The following is a 20,000-nucleotide window of genomic DNA, read 5'->3' on the forward strand; positions in this document are numbered from 1 at the left end:
GTTACTTACTTAATTACTGTGTACCATGTTCACATGAACCTACGTTATTTACTTATGGCATACAGTATTTCTTTACTGAGACGCTCCTCAAGTTGCGCTACTGTTTCTTTGTTTTAACAGACTTTTGTCATCAAAGTGATGTACTAAAAACAGGCTATCTAACAGACGTGTAAGTAGGTACAGCTATATCAGTTGGTTTTCAACTTCTTCACACAAATATCATAAACATGTAAATTATAAATAGCTTGTCGGAACACCCGGTGTTCTGGCGAGACATGCTCCCCATTGGAATTCATACACCCCCTGCATCTGCGCATGTGTATGAGTCCAAGGAAAGCGGAAATGTAATTGCGAATTTAAGGACTCTTTCACTTGATTACAATCGTTACACCAAAAAACACTATATACCGTATTTTTCGGACTATAAGTCGCAGTTTTTTTCATAGTTTGGCCGGGGGTGCGACTTATACTCAGGAGCGACTTATGTGTGAAATTATTAACACATTACCGTAAAATATCAAATAATATTATTTAGCTAATTCTACCGCTTATTCCCTTCGGGGTCGCGGGGGACGCTGGAGCCTATCTCAGCTGCAATCGGGCGGAAGGCGGGGTACACCCTGGACAAGTCGCCACCTCATCGCAGGGCCAACACAGATAGACAGACAACATTCACACTCACATTCACACACTAGGGCCAATTTAGTGTTGCCAATCAACCTATCCCCAGGTGCATGTCTGATTCACGTAAGAGACTAGACGTATAAGATTTCATGGGATTTAGCGAATAGGAGTGACAGATTGTTTGGTAAACGTATAGCATGTTCTATATGTTATAGTTATTTGAATGACTCTTACCATAATATGTTACGTTAACATACCAGGCACGTTCTCGGTTGGTTATTTATGCGTCATATAACGTACACTTATTCAGCCTGTTGTTCACTATTCTTTATTTATTTAAAATTGCCTTTCAAATGTCTATTCTTGGTGTTGGGTTTTATCAAATAAATTTCCCCCAAAAATGCGATTTATACTCCAGTGCGACTTATATATGTTTTTTTCCTTCTTTATTATGCATTTTCAGCCGGTGCGACTTATACTCCGGAGCGACTTATACTCCGAAAAATACGGTACTGTATTTGTACAGTGGTACCTCAAAACTTAGTTGTCGTAGCAAACGTCACGGTGAACATTGTACGCTACTCCCAAAACATCTTGTCTTACTCGCTAGCATTAGCTTATTGCTAGAGATTGACTTTAATTTGTTTTCCAACCACGGAAAGGAAGAAAGTGAGTATGAAAGACAGTGCTTGGAAGAAAAAGCAGATTATATTTATTGAATTAAAGAAAGAAATCATCAAAAACATGATCGAGCTTGTCGCCAGCTTGGCAAAGCAATTGGCGCTTAGCACTGCTAGTCTGCACCACACTCAAGCAGAACGAGTCGAACGCCAAACAAGAATGTTACAATTATATCCAAACGGCGGACATTCAGCCATGATAATATTAAGAAGCTGCTGATGGTGTGTTTGACGAAGAAGCAGCTGGAAGGAGATACGGGAGAAGTCCACTCTCCAAGGTGAATGCTGTCATTATTATTACATTAATTCATACAACTACTGTAGTTGTTGGTAGTACATTCGATCATCTTGTTTTCATACAATATGTCTTATCTAAAAGTTAGTTTTTTCTTTTTAAAAGGCATATTACAAAAAATGCGCTTTTTGAGGTGGGGAGACAAGAACCAATTAAAATAATGTAATCTCATTTAAATGAGAGACGTTGATTAGAGATACAAGTATTTTTGCGTTAAGAGCTCCGCCACAGAACCAATTAAGCTCGTAAATTAAGGAACTTAATAACCCCTACCATCACTCCAGACCAGGAAAGAGGAGGCTGCAGTGAAGCTGGTCAGGGATATGCATGATGAGCAACACCCTCTGCATGACCTGCTACCTCCAACACGAGGCAGCCGCACTGCCAGGACATTGAGGAACTAACATAAGCTGGCTGAACCCGATACCAAAGCCAAGACAAAGAGACTTAAAAACTCTACCCTGCATACTGCAATTAAGCTGTATAATGACATTATCTAATTAAATAAGTAATACAGTCATATATCAGAATGCTAATAGTTTCCATGCTGCTGTTGCCCTGAAAACGTTTTTTTATATAAAATACTGTCTGTTCTTTCTATTTTTTTATTTTTGTTTGTTTGATATTCATTGTAAAGTTCAGCTGTTTTTTCAGTGGGGCCCTGGCTCCACTGCAAGCATGAATTAATAAAGTCAAGTCAAGTCAAGTCAACTGTAGTTTGTCATTTAACATACATGTTTCACATAACAAACAATTAGACTATATAATGTACAATTTATTACTTTACGGATTGATGTGAAGGTGTCATAATTCAAGTGCCACAAGACCTGTGGTTCTTAGCAACAACAAAAAAAACATAACCTAATAATTTAATACATTTGATCGTTTGTCGTGCAAAACATGTATATTAAATAACCAAATACAAAAATGTTGCGTTATTTAGGGTAAGTGTTCTACCTAGTGTAATGCACAATAATGTTTCTGCATCTGATTTATATGAGTGCACAGATGCAGGGGAGGTTGGGGAGGAATGAATCCCAATGGAGAGCATGTCTCGCCAGAACACTCGCTTTATTTTAGGATGTGTGGCGAAGCCTCTTTTTTCCACAAATTTGTCTTGCATGAAGTGGTGGGCGTGTACGGGGGATAGGCTCATCTCGGTGCCGGTTTCGAGGGGGATATCGCATCTGTGAGCATGGAGGGTTTTTCAACATTTTCAAACAAGTGAGTTTGATGTTTATAAACACATACTGTTAAAACATCATTTAAAAATAGGGGACCTTTAAATGGACACGTCCACATTAGAGAAACTATTAATAAAGTATTCATGAGGCTCCTGTCACTTTCCTCCCTCCTCTATTCCACTATAGTATATTAATGGCCAAGCATGTGAGAGAGGAAAGGTTGCAGACATTTGGGAGATAGAGAGAGGGACTTGCTTGTCCTGTCGAGGTCTCTCATGTCACAGCTCTGCCCTCAAGGCTCTGACCTCTGCCTGGCTGACTGCAAAGCAAACTGGAGACACTCACACGGAGGAGGAGGAAAAGGAGGGAAGAGAACATTCCGCCTGCAAACCTGCACCACAAAAGCAGGAGAGAGAGAGAGAGAGAATAGGATGTTAGAGCAATTGCAGGCAAGAAGCAAACTTGTACATTTGATGTGTTTTTTTCCAGGAGGGAGGAGCTGAGCACAGAGAGGAGAGGAGCAGTGAGAGGAAGGCAAAGGAGAAGAGGTGAGGGATGGATGAGAGGAGAGGAGGTTGCGTGGAAATGTAAGTATTCATCTTTCTCATGCTGACAACTTTACATTTTCCCTCGACATGACTTTTTTTTCTTCCGACCATTATTACCTTTGCTCTCATTCCGTCCATCTGCCGCGTTTGGGCGTGCATGCTGTCTCTGCAGGTCATGTTAGAAAAGAGTTAACGGTGCAAAGGAGGATAAGGCCGCTGTCACGCTGAATTAGCATCACAGGAAGAAATACGCGTACAGTGTCTTTAAAACGGGAAGTCCCAGCTTGCTCTCAAACGGAGTTGACTGAACAATGAGAGGGTTTCTCCAAGCTTTTTATTTATTTGGAGGCAACAGTAGCTCGTAAGGGCTTGGCCGCAGGGACAGGAGGGTCAAAGGCTCACATCCCAAAATAGACTGTGAATGCTCAGGAACATTTCCCACCAGATATGAAAATGGTAATTGTTTACTTTATTTATAGCACGCTTGGGAAAGTTACGTTGAAGAACGTCACTTTTACTTTGGCGAAATTCAACAAAAATGAGCAGGGAGAAGCAGAAGTACGTAAACAACATGAAATCAAGTCAGTGTTTCTCATACCTTCATTTAACTGTGGCTCTTTAATGATGAATACATTAGAACCACTACAAACAGATAAACACATTATAACGGGACTGTCTCTGTACAGTAGTTGGCACTGTAACTCCGCTTCTCTCTGTTCATATTTTTGCCACAAAAAATTGGCGTACGCTCAAATCCAGAAAACGGAGTACGCAAAAAAATATTCAGATATATTAAAGTGTGTGTACGCACTACTCCAAGCACATTTCTTTTTTTTACCTCCCAATCAATGTGGAATTGACCCACACCCACTTAAAAATATGAAAATATTATTGAAATTATCCATGTGCCTGAGTTCCCACGCAATTCACCGACAAGCACGTAGGAGGTGCTCCTTTCTGGTGTTTCGAGCGAACAAAAGAGAGTTGAGTGTGTGAGCCTGCAATGCTGTGGACTCCAGAAACCGCACACAGGCTGAAATAAAAAATAAATGGTCGGACATCAGGAAGAAGGTAAAAAAGGAGGGGAACAGAGCCGAAGTAGTGCTGCAATGATAAGTAAAACTTACCAAGAGGTGGGTGACTCTGATTACCCCCAATATAAATATAATTTGTGTAATTTACGACAAAATGTGTTCATACAGTAGCCTGCTCACAGCCAGATTAGAGTTTCCTGTGAAAATTATGTAATCTTTTAAATTCACACATGCCAGCATATTAAAAAGGATACAAATACTTTGACTCTTGTTTGATTACTCAATTTATTATTACAACACATATAAATATAAATGTAATTTGTCTAATTTATGACAAAATGTGTTTATACAGTAGCCTGCTCACAGCCAGATTGGAGTTTCCTGTGAAAATTATGTAATCTTTTAAATTCACACATGCCAGCATATTAAAAAGGATACAAAATACTTTGACTCTTGTTTGATTACTGAATTTATTATTACAACACAGGAGAGCTTCTTACAGTGAGAGCCACTTAACATAAATTCGGGCCATTCCTCAACCGTCTCCGGTGCCATTGTGTCGCAACCACTGGCTGCTGCTGTCCTCTCCATGGCCAAACTGTGCTAGAGTCACAGGAACACATTGTGGCAGCAACATTTAGCAAAAGTTATCACCTGGATAATTAATAGACGTCCCCACAGATATGAATATTAATATGAAGTATTAAATGCATTGACAAAAAAGTGAATTTTCAGTTCTTGCCTCAATTTTTGACATTGTTAAAATGTAATGTTAGCCAAACCCAAATGACCACTTCTGTGTGATGCCTAAGTATTCACAGTCGGTAAAAATGTGCTTACGTGAAGCATGAATTTAGCGTAAGGTAGCACACATTTCCACATCCAGTTCACTCTGAATACAGCTCAACTTTGCCGTTAAAAAGGGCGTATACCAGGTTTTTGTGCGGACACACGCTTAATACATGAGGACCCTGGTCTGCCAGAGAATAAAAAGACTTACCTGGAGGATCCCATTTTGCCAACTTAGCGACTTTGTCGATATATTTATGAAGTATTCAGATTCTCTAGATTGTCTTTTTTTTTTTTAAAGTGACCCCTAAAAATTAAATATAAATGTATCCTAGCTAATTTTGCAATCCAGCCCCCCACGCCCATCATCTCTGCAACACACAGCCACAAATACATTGTAGTCCTGTAGAAAACACTTTTTAAAATGGATTAGTCCTTTAAAGCTTTATAAAGAAAACTACACTTTTTCCAAGAATTTGTGTAATTTTAATATAAAAAATATTTGATGTTTTTACCTCACATATCCAAAACAAAGCCCTTAAAGGAATCGTTTATCAAGCCAGCTCACAAAACACTGAGAGGGAAAAAAAATGCACAATTACTAGAAGAATGGTATTAGGGAAAAGTTGTAATATCAAGTGAATAAAAATGTATTTTTGAAAAAAAAACACCTATGCAGAATCATACGAGAATAAAGTTGTAATTTCTCTGAACAAAGTCATATAATGAACCAACAATATTTGTTTTTATGGTACAAGAATACAAAAAATGTTGTCATTTACACACATGAAGTTGTAATTTCAAAGAGTAAATGTCAAAATTCCCCCACGTACCTAAACGCAACAATGTCTTTTTAAAGGAAACCTGACATACACGATACATATTGTAGAATATTCTTAGCTTAGCTTTAGCATAGGCTAAACTTATCCCTTTTAAAAGGTTGCAATCAGAAAAAATGAAAATTCAACATAGCATAAATGTTGATTTTAAAGAGAAAATGTCAAAATCCCCCACACAAACCTAGACGCCAATGTCTCTTTGATGGAAACCTGATATACAATATATTGTACAGTCATTATACAAAACCCAAAACCAGTGAAGTTGGCATGTTGTGTAATTTGTAAATAATAACAGAATACAATGATTAGCAAATCCTTTTTAACTTATATTCAATTGAATAGACTGCAAAGACAAAATATTTAATGTTCGAAAGGAGAACATTTTTTTTTTGCAAATAATCATTAACTTAGAATTTAATGGCAGCAACATGTTGCAAAAAAGTTGGCACAGGGGCATTTTTACCACTGTGTTACATGGCCTTTCCTTTTAACAACACTCAGTAAAAGGTTTTGGAATTTTTTTTTAAGCTTTTCAGGTGGAATTCCTTCCCACTCTTGCTTGATGTACAGCTTAAGTTGTTCAACAGTCCGAGGTCTTCGTTGTTGTATTTTAGGCTTCATAATGCGCCACACATTTTCAATGGGAGACAGGTCTGGACTACAGGCAGGCCAGTCTAGTACCCGCACTCTTTTACTATGAAGCCAAGCTGTTGTAACACGTGGCTTGGCATTGTCTTGCTGAAATAAGCAGGGGCGTCCATGATAATGTTGCTTGGATGGCAACACATGTTGCTCCAAAACCTGTATGTACCTTTCAGCATTAATGGTGCCTTCACAGATGTGTAAGTTACCCATGTCTTGGGCACTAATACACCCCCATACCATCACAGATGCTCGCTTTTGAACTTTGCTCCTGTAGCAATCCAGATGGCTATTACCTCTTTGGTCCGGAGGACACGACGTCCACAGTTTCCAAAAACAATTTGAAATGTGGACTCGCCAGACCACAGAACACTTTTACACTTTGCATCAGTCCGTCTTAGAGGAGCTCGGGCCCAGCGAAGCCGGTGGCGTTTCTGGGTGTTGTTGATAAATGGCTTTCGCTTTGCCTAATAGAGTTTTAACCTGCACTTACAGATGTAGCGACCAGCTGTAGTTACTGACAGTGGTTTTCTGAAGTGTTCGTGAGCCCATGTGGTGATATCCTTTACACACTGATGTCGCTTTTTGATGCAGTACCGCCTGAGGGATCCAAGGTCACGGCTTAGCCGCTTACGTGCAGTGATTTCTCCAGATTCTCTGAACCTTTTGATGATATTACGGACCTAAGTGGCGAAATCCCTAAATTCCTTGCAATAGCTCGTTGAGAAATGTTGTTCTTAAACTGTTCGACAATTTGCTCACTCATTTGTTCACAAAGTGGTGACTCTCGCCCCATCCTTGTTTGTGAATTTCATGGAACCTGCTTTTATACCTAATCATGGCACCCACCTGTTCCCAATTAGCCTGTTCACCTGTGGTATGTTCCAAATAAGTGTTTGATGAGCATTCCTCAACTTTCTCAGTCTTTTTGGCCACTTGTGCCAGCTTTTTTGAAACATGTTGCAGGCATCAAAGTCCAAATGAGCTAATATTTGCAAAAAATAACAAAGTTCTCCAGTTCAAATGTTAAGTATCTTGTATTTGCAGTCTTTTCAGTTGAATATAGGTTGAAAAGGATTAGTAAATCATTGTATTCTGTTTTTATTTACCATTTACGCAACGTGCCAACTTAACTGGTTTTGGGTTTTGTACATATATATAGTATTATTAGTTTAGCTTTTGGGATAACATGAAGAAAATGAGAATAATACAAACCTAGCCCTTTCTGAAAGCTCCAATCAGAAGCACTGAAAATTCAACATAGTATAAATATTCACATTTTGGTAATATTATTAATTGAATTTAACTTTAAAATTAACATGGTTACTTTCTCGTTGTTTAAGCTAACTCTGCTAAGCTAACCAGCCATTGACTGGTATTTTCTCCCAATAGTCATCACAAATTACTTCTTATCATGATACTCTGAACCCGCAATAATATACCGTGTTTTCCGGACCATAAGGCGCACTTAAAATCCTTTTTTTTAATCAAAACTCGACAGTGCGCCTTATAACCCGGTGCGCCTAATGTACGGAATAATTCTGGTTTTACTTACCATCCTCGAAGCAATTTTATTTGGTACATGGTGTAATGATAAGTGTGACAAGCAGATGGCAGTCAAACATAGGAGATACGTGTAGACTGCACTATGATGGCAATATGACTCAAGTAAACAACACCAACATTTGATATGTTCCATTGAAAATATAGAACATTACACACGGCGCTCAAAAATCTATCAAAATGTTTTAGTACTGCTTGATGTGCTTCAACATACGAGTAATATTATGGTGTGGGTATAAGGTAAGACATATTATCTGGTGTTTTGTTACGCAATATTATGCAAAAGCAACTTTTCTTCCCTCTGGTACCTGCTGATCTGTATCTGGGATCTGCATAAATCCTGAAAAATGGCGCTCGTCCGCCTTTGTAGTCCGTGGAGACGCCGTAGTCGATAAGCTTCTTCTTTTTCTCTAACTTCTTGTTATGGGACATTCATCCTCCGCTGTTGCCATTTCAAATATCAAGTAGTGTAAAGTTCTTACTTATATCTGTCAGTAAACTCGTCATGAAAGCACTAAAACATACCCGTGTAGTGAGTTTACATTTTTCACCCAAGGAACTTTAGTTATTAGAGAGTTCCGGTCGGACGGTTTTTCAAGGCACACATTTCCGGCCTTGTTGTTGTGTCCAGATGAGGAGATGCTGCTCCATTATTGATTTAATAAAGTCTGAATGTCATTAAAACAGTTAGCTCCATCTTTTGACACTTCTTCCACTCCCGTCCTTGCACGCTACAACAAAGATGACGGGGAGAAGACGCTGCCGAAGGTGAGCCATGTAAATAAGACCGCCCACAAAACGGCGCATCCTGAAGCGACTGTCAGAAAGTGGCTTGAAGAGGATCTGTAAAATATAATCTATGCAACATTTTGACCAAAGAACCACCATTACAAGTTATGTAGACCACAAGGAAGTGTTTTCAATATCGAAAAAAATTATAATAATATGTGATGAGGTGTCGACTTGTCCAGGGTGTACCCCGCCTTCCGCCCGAATGCAGCTGAGATAGGCTCCAGCACCCCCCGCGACCCCGAAAGGGACAAGCGGTAGAAAATGGATGGAAGGATGACTCCTTTAATGTGCCCTATAATCCGGGGCGCCTTATATATGAAAAAAGATAAAAAATAGACCATTCATCGGCAGTGCGCCTTATAATCCGGTGCGCCCTATGGTCCGGAAAATATGGTACATATGTGATTCATGAAAAAAACTGAACATCAGTGACTTTAAAGTTTAAAGTTTTAAAATAAAGCCCTTGTATTGGTCCACATTACATCAAGCAGGTGCACCTTATATTTTGAGTGGTGGATTCTACATGTGTTGCAGTTCTTTAGGTGAGATCACTGTTTCACAACATTTGTTGCGGAGTATTTCCTATTCAAACATTCTATACGGAAAGCAAGCTACTGTTGTGTTGTCCTATAAATCTTTATAATGAAGTGCAGGATGACATGGTTTTTTTGCAAGCACTAACCTAAATGGTCGAGTCCAAAACGCTGTTGGGGACGCGGGAGCGAGAGAAGGGCAGCCATGTCTGGCAGCTCTCACACAAACATCTCAAAACCACCTCGACAGCCAGTCAATTTGCAAACGCTCAGAGGGTGTGTTGTGTTTCTTTGTGTCATAGTCTAATGTGCCTTTTGTGTGTGTGTGTGTGCGTGTGTGCGTGTGTGTGTTTGGTTGCGACACATCCTTACTCACGCTGATGTGTCATTCTTGCAACATTTTCATGTGCCTCAAGTGCTACTGGACGCCACAAATGTGTATTTTACACACACTATGTTTTCACACATTCTTACAGTGGAGGCCTACGCGGTTCATATTCACACCCTGGAGATATACATTTTCAATTCAATTGAGATTGCTATTTGGTGAATTATTATCTTCATGCGCCAAATGACATTCTCATCAATTTTATCTTATAATAATAGGACTTCATTCTTATAAAATGTTGAGTTTTTGTCTGGCAATAATATGACCTAATTTTCACATTGTTTTGCTTTTTCACATATTAAATACAACTTCATGCTTGTAAAATGTATGTTGATTTTTTTTTTTTTCTGGTGATTGTTTGACTTTTTTCTTTAAATAATCTTGCATTTTTCCCTTAAAAAACGACAAATAAAAGCAAAAATGCTTAAAGCTTAAAAAAAGATTATATACCATTATTATTTTTGTTATTTATTGTACAAACCCAAAACCAGTGAAGTTGGCACGTTGTGTAAATCGTAACTAGAAACAGAATACAATGATTTACTAATACTTTTCAACCAATATTCAATTGAATAGACTGCAAAGACAAGATACTTAACCTTCGAACTAAACGTTGTTATTTTTTGGAAATATTAGCTCATTTGGAATTTGATGCCTGCAAGATGTTTAAAAAAAGCTGGCACAAGTGACAAAAAGGACTGAGAAAGTTGAGGAATGCTCATCAAACACTTATTTGGAACATCCCACGGGTGAACAGGCTAATTGGGAACAGGTGGGTGCCAGGATTGGGTATAAAAGCAGCTTCCATAAAATGCTCAGTCATTCACAAACAAGGATGGGGCGAGGGTCACCACTTTGTGAACAAATGCCCGAGCAAATTGTTGAACAGTTTAAGAACAACATTTCTCTACGAGCTATTGCAAGGAATTTAGGGATTTCGCCATCTAAAGTCTGTAATATCATCAAAAGGTTCAGAGAATCTGGAGAAATCACTGCACGTAACATTGAATGCCTGTGACCTTGGATCCCTCAGGCGGTACTGCATCAAAAAGCGACATCAGTGTGTAAAGGATTTTACCACATTGGCTCATGAACACTTCAGAAAAAAACCACTGTCAGTAACTACAGTTCGTCACTACATCTGTAAGTGCAAGTTAAAACTCTACCATGCAAAGCGAAAGCCATTTATCAACAACACCCAGAAACGCCGCCGGCTTTGCTGGGCCCAAGCTCATCTAAGATGGACTGATGCAAAGTGTAAAAGTGTTCTGTGGTCTGACGAGTCCACATTTCAAATTGTTTTTGGAAACTGGACGTTGTGTCCTCCGGAACAAAGAGGAAAAGAACCATTCCGACTGTCATAGGTGCAAAGTTCAAAAGCCAGCATCTGTGATGGTATGGGGGTGCATTAGTGCCCAAGGCATGGGTAACTTACACTTCTGTGAAGGCATCATTAATGCTGAAAGGTACATACAGATTTTGGAGCAACATATGTTGCCATCCAAGCAACGTTATAATGGACGCCCCTGCTTATTTCAGCAAGACAATGCCAAGCCACGTGTTACAACAGCGTGGCTTCATAGTAAAAGAGTGCGGGTACTAGACTGGCCTGCCTGTAGTCCAGACCTGTCTCTCATTGAAAATGTGTGGCGCATTATGAAGCCTAAAATACAACAATGGAGACCTCAGACTGTTGAACAACTTAAGCTGTACATCAAGCAAGAATGTGAAAGAATTTCACCTGAAAAGCTTCAAAATTTGGTTTCCTCAGTTGCCAAACGTTTACTGAGCGTTGTTAAAAGGAAAGGCCATGTAACACAGTGGTAAAAATGCCCCTTTGCCAACTTTTTTGCAACGTGTTGCTGCCATTAAATTCAAAGTTAATGATTATTTGCAAAAAAATAATAATTTTCTCAGTTCGAACATTAAATAGTTTGTCTTTGCAGTCAATTCAATTGAATATAAGTTGAAAGGGATTTGCAAATCATTGTATTCTGTTTTTATTTACGAATGACACAACGTGCCAACTTCACTGGTTTTGGGTTTTGTATTTTTATATGTATTATGCACATAAATGTGTTTTCTTTTTCATAACATTTTAAGTTTGTCCTGTAAAATTACATTTCAATAACAAACTTTTTTCTTGTACTATTATGATTTTATTCTCATAAAATGTTGCATGTTTTTCTTGTATATTACTAATGTATTTAAATAAAAGAACGTTTACTCAATCATTAGATTGTATTTTTATAACTTTTGTAGTAATTTTGACTTTTCCTTTACAATATTAAAACGTTGTTCTCATAAAATGTTGAGATTTTGTCTTGTCTAACATGATGACCTATTTTTTTTTACACAGTTATGCTTTTTTATTATTAATAATTACAATTTAAAGCTCGTAAATTGTGAAGTTTTATTATTGGATTTTTTCTAACTTTGTTGTGATAAAATGTGTATGTTTTTTTTTCTTGCGAAAGTTTGACTTACATTTTTTATTTATTTTGCATATTTCCCCTTAAAATGTTATAACTTAAAGCTCATAAAAAATATTCTTACACCATTATTATTTCTTGTTTATCAAAATTATAAACATTTTTTCCCTGTAAAATTTGTCTTGTATTTTTCATTGTAATATTTACTGTATATTTTACTTTCAATCAATTTGGAGTCAATTTGTGTTTACAATATTACAACTTTATTCTCATAAAATGTTGATTTTTACTTATGATAAATATGATTTTCATTTTCATATAGTTTATAATATTACATCTTAAAGCTAATAACATTTTACAAGTTTTTTTGTACTATTCCAACTTTATTTTTCTAAGGTTCTGATGTTTTTCTTGAAATATAGTGATTTTACTCTCATACTATTTTGAACTTTTCTTGTAATATCGATTATACATTGTTATTAGGTTTTGATTATTTTCTTACAATATTGCAACTTAAATCTCATGTATAGTATTGTATATCATATTTAGATCCAATTTTTATTAGATTTTGGGTTTTTCTTGACAATATATCAAATGCATTCTCATACTATGTTTAGGTTTCTGTTTTATAATATTAGGGTTTTATGCTCATAATATTTTGAGTTTTTCTTTGTAATATTTCAATATTATTCTCGAACAATTGTAAAAAATTTTTTTGTAATAATCCAACGTTATTATCTTAAATGTTAGGTAATCTTGTAACATTAGCTCATAAAAAAGATGATGGCACTATTATGACTACATTGTCATAAAATAATGTTATTTTCATAGCATTTTTAATTTTTGTGATACAACAACATTAGTTCCAGAAAATTAGGATTTAAATAAAAGAAAAATACGACATTCTGATCAAATTATGACTTTATTCACGTGTTCGGATTTTTTATTTGTATTTTAACATAAACATAGCAAATACTTTTGACTGTAAAATCTAGAATTTATTCAAGATTTTACCACTTCACGACTTGGGAGCACATCCCCCATGATTAAATATTGCTGCAGCAGACTTACTGTATCTTACTGTAATATGATGTGATGTCATGTGACATGTGTGGACAGTGCACAGTGGACAGTGCACAGTGGACAACTGTGCAACCTACTACTAAAAGTCTCAATCAATCAATCAATCAATCAATCAATCAAAAGCTTGTGGTCATCACTGTCTCCTGCTGGTGTTTGCAAGCTGGATCAAACCACCTGGGTTACAATCGCTAATCAGAGCCAATATATAATAGCAGGTTCACAAATGAAATGGTTCAAATTTATTTATGTATGAAATAATGCACATAGCAACAGAAGTATGTTAATTTTATAAATTGGCTGCATGTCTAGGCCAGGGGTCGGCAACCCGCGGCTCCGGAGCCGCATGCGGCTCTTTGACCACTCTGATGCGGCTCAGCTGCATACTTGCCGACCCTCCCGATTTTCCCAGGAGACTTACGGATCTCAGTGCCTCTCTTAGAAATCTCCCTGGGTAAATATTCTCCAGTTTTCACCCTTACAACTAAATTACGATCTCCCGAGGCAAATATTCTCCAATTCACACCCTAACAATTTAATCAAGGGAATGCCATGATAGCACTGTATTTTCTGATCCTCTATAGCAGGGGTCACCAACCTTTTTGAAACCAAGGGCTACTTCTTGGGTACTGATTAATGCGAAGGGCTACCAGTTAGATACACACTTAAATAAATTGCCAGAAGTAGCCAATTTGCTCAATTTACCTTTAACTCTGTTATTATTAATAATTAATTATATTTATCTTTGTGGAAACACTGATCATCTAAATGATTTCTCACAATACATATATAGAAACAGATAAATATCAATATGCAACACTTTATTTTTATATTTTCTCTAAGTGCACATTTTTCAAATTGAACATTTTCAAATGATCACTTCTAAGACAGTCTTGTGAAATCACAATATCCCATTTTAACTAGCTAGCCACTAACATTTTTTAACAAATCATGAATTACTTTGCACCATGTTTGTACAAATAATAACTCATGTAAAATACAAAAGTAAACTCTCAAATTTTTAAATCATGTCACACTTTGAACTGGACACCAAATCTGTTATCTGTTTCTTTGTCAGTTAGTGGGAAGCCTGGCATTGCATGCTGTTAACTAGTGTGTTGTACTCTGGTGTGTAACTTGACACTGCAACTCTGAGTGAGTCTTGCAGATGTGCATCAGTGAGGCGTGTTCTGTGTTTGTTCTTGATGAAGTTCATGTCAGAAAAGGCTGATTCACAAAGATAAGATTTTTCCTCATTGTTTGCGGAACCTTCTTAATCTTTTGGACATATTTTCACAGCAATCTGGCCTTAAGCTTAATTATGATAAATGTAAAATGTTAAGGAACGGAAATCTAAAGGGAACGTCCTTTCGAATGGAATGCAAAGTGCCTGTTTTGTGGACAGATGGACCAGTTAACATACTTGGTGTTGTTGTCCCAGAAAATCTGGAAGATCTAGGCTCAGTAAATTATGATAATCGACTAAGAAAGCTGGACAAAATTATACAATTATGGAAAGGGAAATCCCTAACCTTGTATGGTAAAAGGTCTATTGCCAACTCGTTAATTATTCCTCAATTTATTTATTAGTTTTTGTCATTACCAGCTCCATCACAAAACTTTTTTAAGGTTTATGAGCGGAGGGTCTTCGATTTTGTCTGGAACGGCAAACCAGAAAAGATTAAAAGAAAGGTTTTGTACAAAGAGTATGAATATGGGGGCCTGAAACTTCTCAACCTTGAAGCTATGTGTCTGTCTTTAAAAGCATCAATTGTTCCAAAGATGTATTTAAACATTGAGTGGTACACAAATGTCCTGTTGGACAAAAAACATATACTGTATCAAAATAAATTGTATCCTTTTTTGCAAGTGATCCCCTCCCAGAGAGTCTGCTGGGAAACATGGCGGGGTTCATAAAGGAAACAATCCACTCATAATGGTGTTTTCAATTTTATGTGCCAGAAAAAAGAGACGATATTTTGCAGCAGTTAATATGGATGAACTCTAATATTGTAATAGATGGAAAGCCTTTCTTTTGGAAAAATATGTTTGAAAGAGGAATCATTTTTGTCAATGATATTATCAATGAGAATGGTAAAATGATGAAGTATGATTAATTTAGAGCTATGTATGGTGATGCTTGCTCAAGCTTTTCATTTTATCAACTAACTGGAGTAATTGGGAAAAGATGGAAACAAATAATTAATTATGGAACTACTAAATTATTAGTTTGTAAACCTCTAATAAGAAATTCTAGTTGGCAAAAAGGAACTAAAATAAATTAAAAAAAATATAATTTTTATTTAATAAAGAAATCTTTGAAGGCTGCCTCATACAACACAAATGGAAAATGTGAGGACTTTTTTGACTGCCCGTTGCCATGGGATGCCATATTCAAACTAATCTATAAAACCACTATCGATGTGCAAAATCGTTATTTTCAAATTAAAATTATTTATAACTTCTTACCCACAGGGAAAATGTTAAAATTATGGAATATGACAGAGTCAGATGATTGCCGATTTTGTTGTCAGGAGCCTGAATCCACCCTACATTTGTTTTGGTATTGTCATATTGTGTCTTTGTTTTGGGTGAAAGTTGAAAAAATGTGTTTAAGGATTGGTTTGTTTATGAAGCTTAATGTGGTTTCTGTTATTTTAGGAGAGTTCATTGACAATCATGATTTAGTCAATTTAATTATAGTACTCGGTAAAATGTTTATTTTTAAGGCCAAAAACAGATATTCACTTAGTATTACTTTCTTTAAAACGTTTATTCAGTATTTTCTAACTTTAGAAAGTTACATGGTTGAAAACGATAGTGATGCCAAAAAACATTAAAAAAAAGATGAGAAGTCCTCAAAGGCTTATTTTGAAAGTATAATTATGTTTATAGATTATATGATATCTGTTGTTGTGTTCCCTAATTTGAGTGACCTGGACATAATCTGGACTGTACATAAATGCTTATTTTGAAAATGTAATTTTGTTTATAAATTATATGCAATCTGTTGTGTTCCCTAATTTTTTTCTGTGTACATGAATGAAGGTGTGTGTTGCTGAGTCCGACTTGGACATTATCTGGACTGGGCCTGGTTTAAAAAACCCTTTAAACAAATCTAATTTCATTGACAACCTGGTCTGTTGAAGATAAGGCCCTTTTTTTTAAAAATAAAATAAAATAAGATAAATAAATAAAAAACATTTTCTTGGATAAAAAAGAAAGTAAAACAATATAAAAATAATTACATAAAAAATAGTAATTAAGGAAAATGTTAGTGGACCAGCAGCCTATACAATCATGTGTGCTTCAGGGACTGTGTCCCTTGCAGATGTGTTGTCTATGTTGTGGGAACCAGAATATTGGTAGCAGAAAGAAATAACCCCTTTTGTGTGAGTGGGTGTGGATGAGTGTGCATGGGGGAGGTTGTTTGGGTTGATGTACTGATTGAAAGTGTATCTTGTGTTTTTTCTATGTAGATTAAATTTTTAAAAAATATATAAAAAAAAACATTTTTTATTTTTTTTTAGAACAGGCCCGCGGGCGACTCATCTGGTCCTTACGGGCGACCTGGTGCCCGCGGGCACCGCGTTGGTGACCCCTGCTCTATAGTAGGGATGTGCGTATCGATCCTGTGGTATCGATATATTGATACTCACACGCTACTCATTTGGCATCACTTTTCTGAAAAAAGTATCGATATAAACCAAAAAACGGCGTGTGGGGGGTGCAAGCATCACTTTCAGATGTTTTTGATGACTTACTTAACTTACTATGTACTGGGACACCCCTGTATACCTGGCAGAGTATAAAGCTGGCCCAATAAAAAAAATAACTGCAGCTTCTTGCAATTCGGATTTGACTGTTAATTGGAAAGCCCTAATATTTAATTATTATTATATATAATATATAGTTATTATTATATATAATACTTAATTTATTTTTCATATTTATGTTATTTATTTTAATTTTACTTTTATTATATATTGACAATAACAAATGTGGTATAAATGGTCTGTATTTGTCTTGTGATTTGTCTTAAATAATAACAATAGTAATAATATTTTTGACTGACAAAAAATTGCCAATAAGATATTATTGGTATCGGTATTGGTATCGATGAAAATGCGAGAAAAAGTATCGGTATCGTACCGAATCCTAAAAGTGTGGTATCGCCCATCCCTACTCTATAGCCTGTACAAACACCGTGCCAGCCCGTCCACATGGTGCATGTAACTACTTTTACTTGCACACGTAAGTGACAGCAAAGCATACTTGCTCAACAGCCACACAGCTTACACTGACGGTAGCCGTATAAAACAACTTTAACACTGTTACGTTACAAATATGCGCCACACTGTGAACCCACACCAAAAAAGAATGACAAACACATTTCTAGAGAACATCTGCACGTAACACAACATAAACACAACACATCGAATACCCAGAATCCCATGCAGCCCTAACTCTCCCCCCCCCACTAGCACCACAACCCCCCCCCCCCCCCCCCCCCACACACACACACACACACACACACACACATCAAACCCCTTTCCCACCCCCTTTCGTGCGTCGGTTGAGGTGGGCGGGGTTTGGTGGTAGCGGGGGTGTACAATGTAGACCGGAAGAGTTAGGGCTGCATGGGATTCTGGGTATTCGATGTGTTGTGTTTATGTTGTGTTACGGTGCAGATGTTCTCCAGAAATGTGTTTGTCATTCTTTTTTGGTGTGGGTTCACAGTGTGGCGCATATTTGTAACGTAACAGTGTTAATGTTGTGTTAAAGTGGTTTTGTACGGCCACCGTCAGTGTAAGCTGTGTGACTGTTGAGTAAGTATGCCTTGCTGTCACTCTCATGTGAAAGTAGAAGCTGCATCTGACATGTGGCCGACCAGGTACACTGTGTGCGCAGGCGCTTAAGGCAGTGCCAACACGCCCTACATGTCGGGTGTCTCCGGGAAAGACTGGGATAGTCGGCAAGTATGACGCTGTCAAGCGCCGTTAATGTTGAACTCGCGGGCCGCACTAACATTAAATTGTTCTAATAAGGTGCGGGCCGGGGCGGGTGTCTGAGACCCCTGGTTTAAACATAACCCAAAAGTTAAAAAAAAGCTTTCTTTGCAGTGTTATTTCATTTTAAATTTCAAAAGACTTTTATGGCTCCCATTGTTATCTTTAATTTGTGAAACCCGTCAAAATGGCTCTTTGAGTGGTAAAGGTTGCCGACCCCTGGTCTAGGCTAGGGATGGGCGATACCACACTTTTAGGATTCGATACGATACCGATACTTTTTCTTGCATTTTCATCGATACCGATACCGATACCAATAATTTCTTATTGGCAATTTTTTGTCAGTCAAAAATATTATTACTATTGTTATTATTTAAGACAAATCACAAGACAAATACAGACCATTTATACCACATTTACTATGGTCAATATATAATAAAAGTAAAATTAAAATAAATAACATAAATATGAAAAATAAATTAAATATTATATATAATAATAACTATATATTATATATAATAATAATTAAATATTAGGGCTTTCCAATTAACAGTCAAATCCAAATTGCAAGAAGCTGCAGTTATTTTTTAAAGTTTGTGATATAATTAGCAATTAATGAAATATGAAATAGGCTAATGTTTTCGAAATGTAAGAAATCATGTAACAGATTAAAACCAAAATCACATTCAATCATATATTCAAGATTTTCTTGGAAAAAAATAAAACTGTAATGCAAAGATGAAGAATCTCCAAATTGTATCTCTTTCTTATCTTGTTTTAAATACTCAAGCAATTTTCAACTAACAGTAAATTCCCCTGTGTGGAAATTATTTGAATTTAGGATAATCATTTAAACAAAAATATTCAGTAAACATTACTAAAAAAACAAACAAACAATGCCTGTTTTAAGTCAACAATTGGACAACACTGGATATGCCTGGCTGCATCGCTGTCGGCTGGCTGTGTGTGTGTTGCACGTTGACGACGCTCATTCGCTGTCTCCTGTCACGTGACTGGGCCAGCTCTATACTCTGCCAGGTACAGGGGTGTCCCAGCACATAGTAAGTTAAGTAAGTAATCAAAAACATCTGAAAGTGATGCTTGCACCCCCCACACGCCGTTTTTTGGTTTATATCGATACTTTTTTCAGAAAAGTGATGCCAAATGAGTAGCGTGTGAGTATCGATATATCGATACCACAGGATCGATACGCACATCCCTAGTCTAGGCAGTTGTGTTAAGAGCTCTCTATTCACTCTACATTTGTCTCCATATGCTAACTACTATTGCACAAATCATAATAACTATACCATTGCACACATTTTGATAACTATACCATTGCACACATCATAATAACTATACTATTGCACACATCATAATAACTATACTATTGCACACATCAAAATAACTATACTATTGCACACATCATAATAACTATACTATTGCACACATCAAAATAACTATACTATTGCACACATCATAATAACTATACAATTGCACACATCAAAATAACTATACCATTGCACACATCATAATAACTATACTATTGTACTCATCATTAATAACTA

At 36.8% G+C, this 20,000-nt stretch overlaps 1 protein-coding gene across 1 annotated transcript in view; it reads left to right on the top strand.

Annotated features, from left to right (window-relative positions):
• The first annotated feature begins 3,149 nt into the window (after positions 1 to 3,149).
• The window catches only part of eva1a (eva-1 homolog A (C. elegans)), a 33,431-nt gene continuing 16,580 nt past the window's right edge, over positions 3,150 to 20,000 (top strand). Inside the window, exon 1 of the mRNA XM_062067359.1 lies at positions 3,150 to 3,370. The gene's annotated coding sequence lies outside the window, so the exon portion shown is untranslated. The remainder of the gene's footprint in view (positions 3,371 to 20,000) is intronic.

The sequence above is a fragment of the Entelurus aequoreus genome, linkage group LG02 (genome assembly GCF_033978785.1).
Source record: "Entelurus aequoreus isolate RoL-2023_Sb linkage group LG02, RoL_Eaeq_v1.1, whole genome shotgun sequence".
In the NCBI taxonomy this organism is placed as follows: domain Eukaryota; kingdom Metazoa; phylum Chordata; class Actinopteri; order Syngnathiformes; family Syngnathidae; genus Entelurus; species Entelurus aequoreus.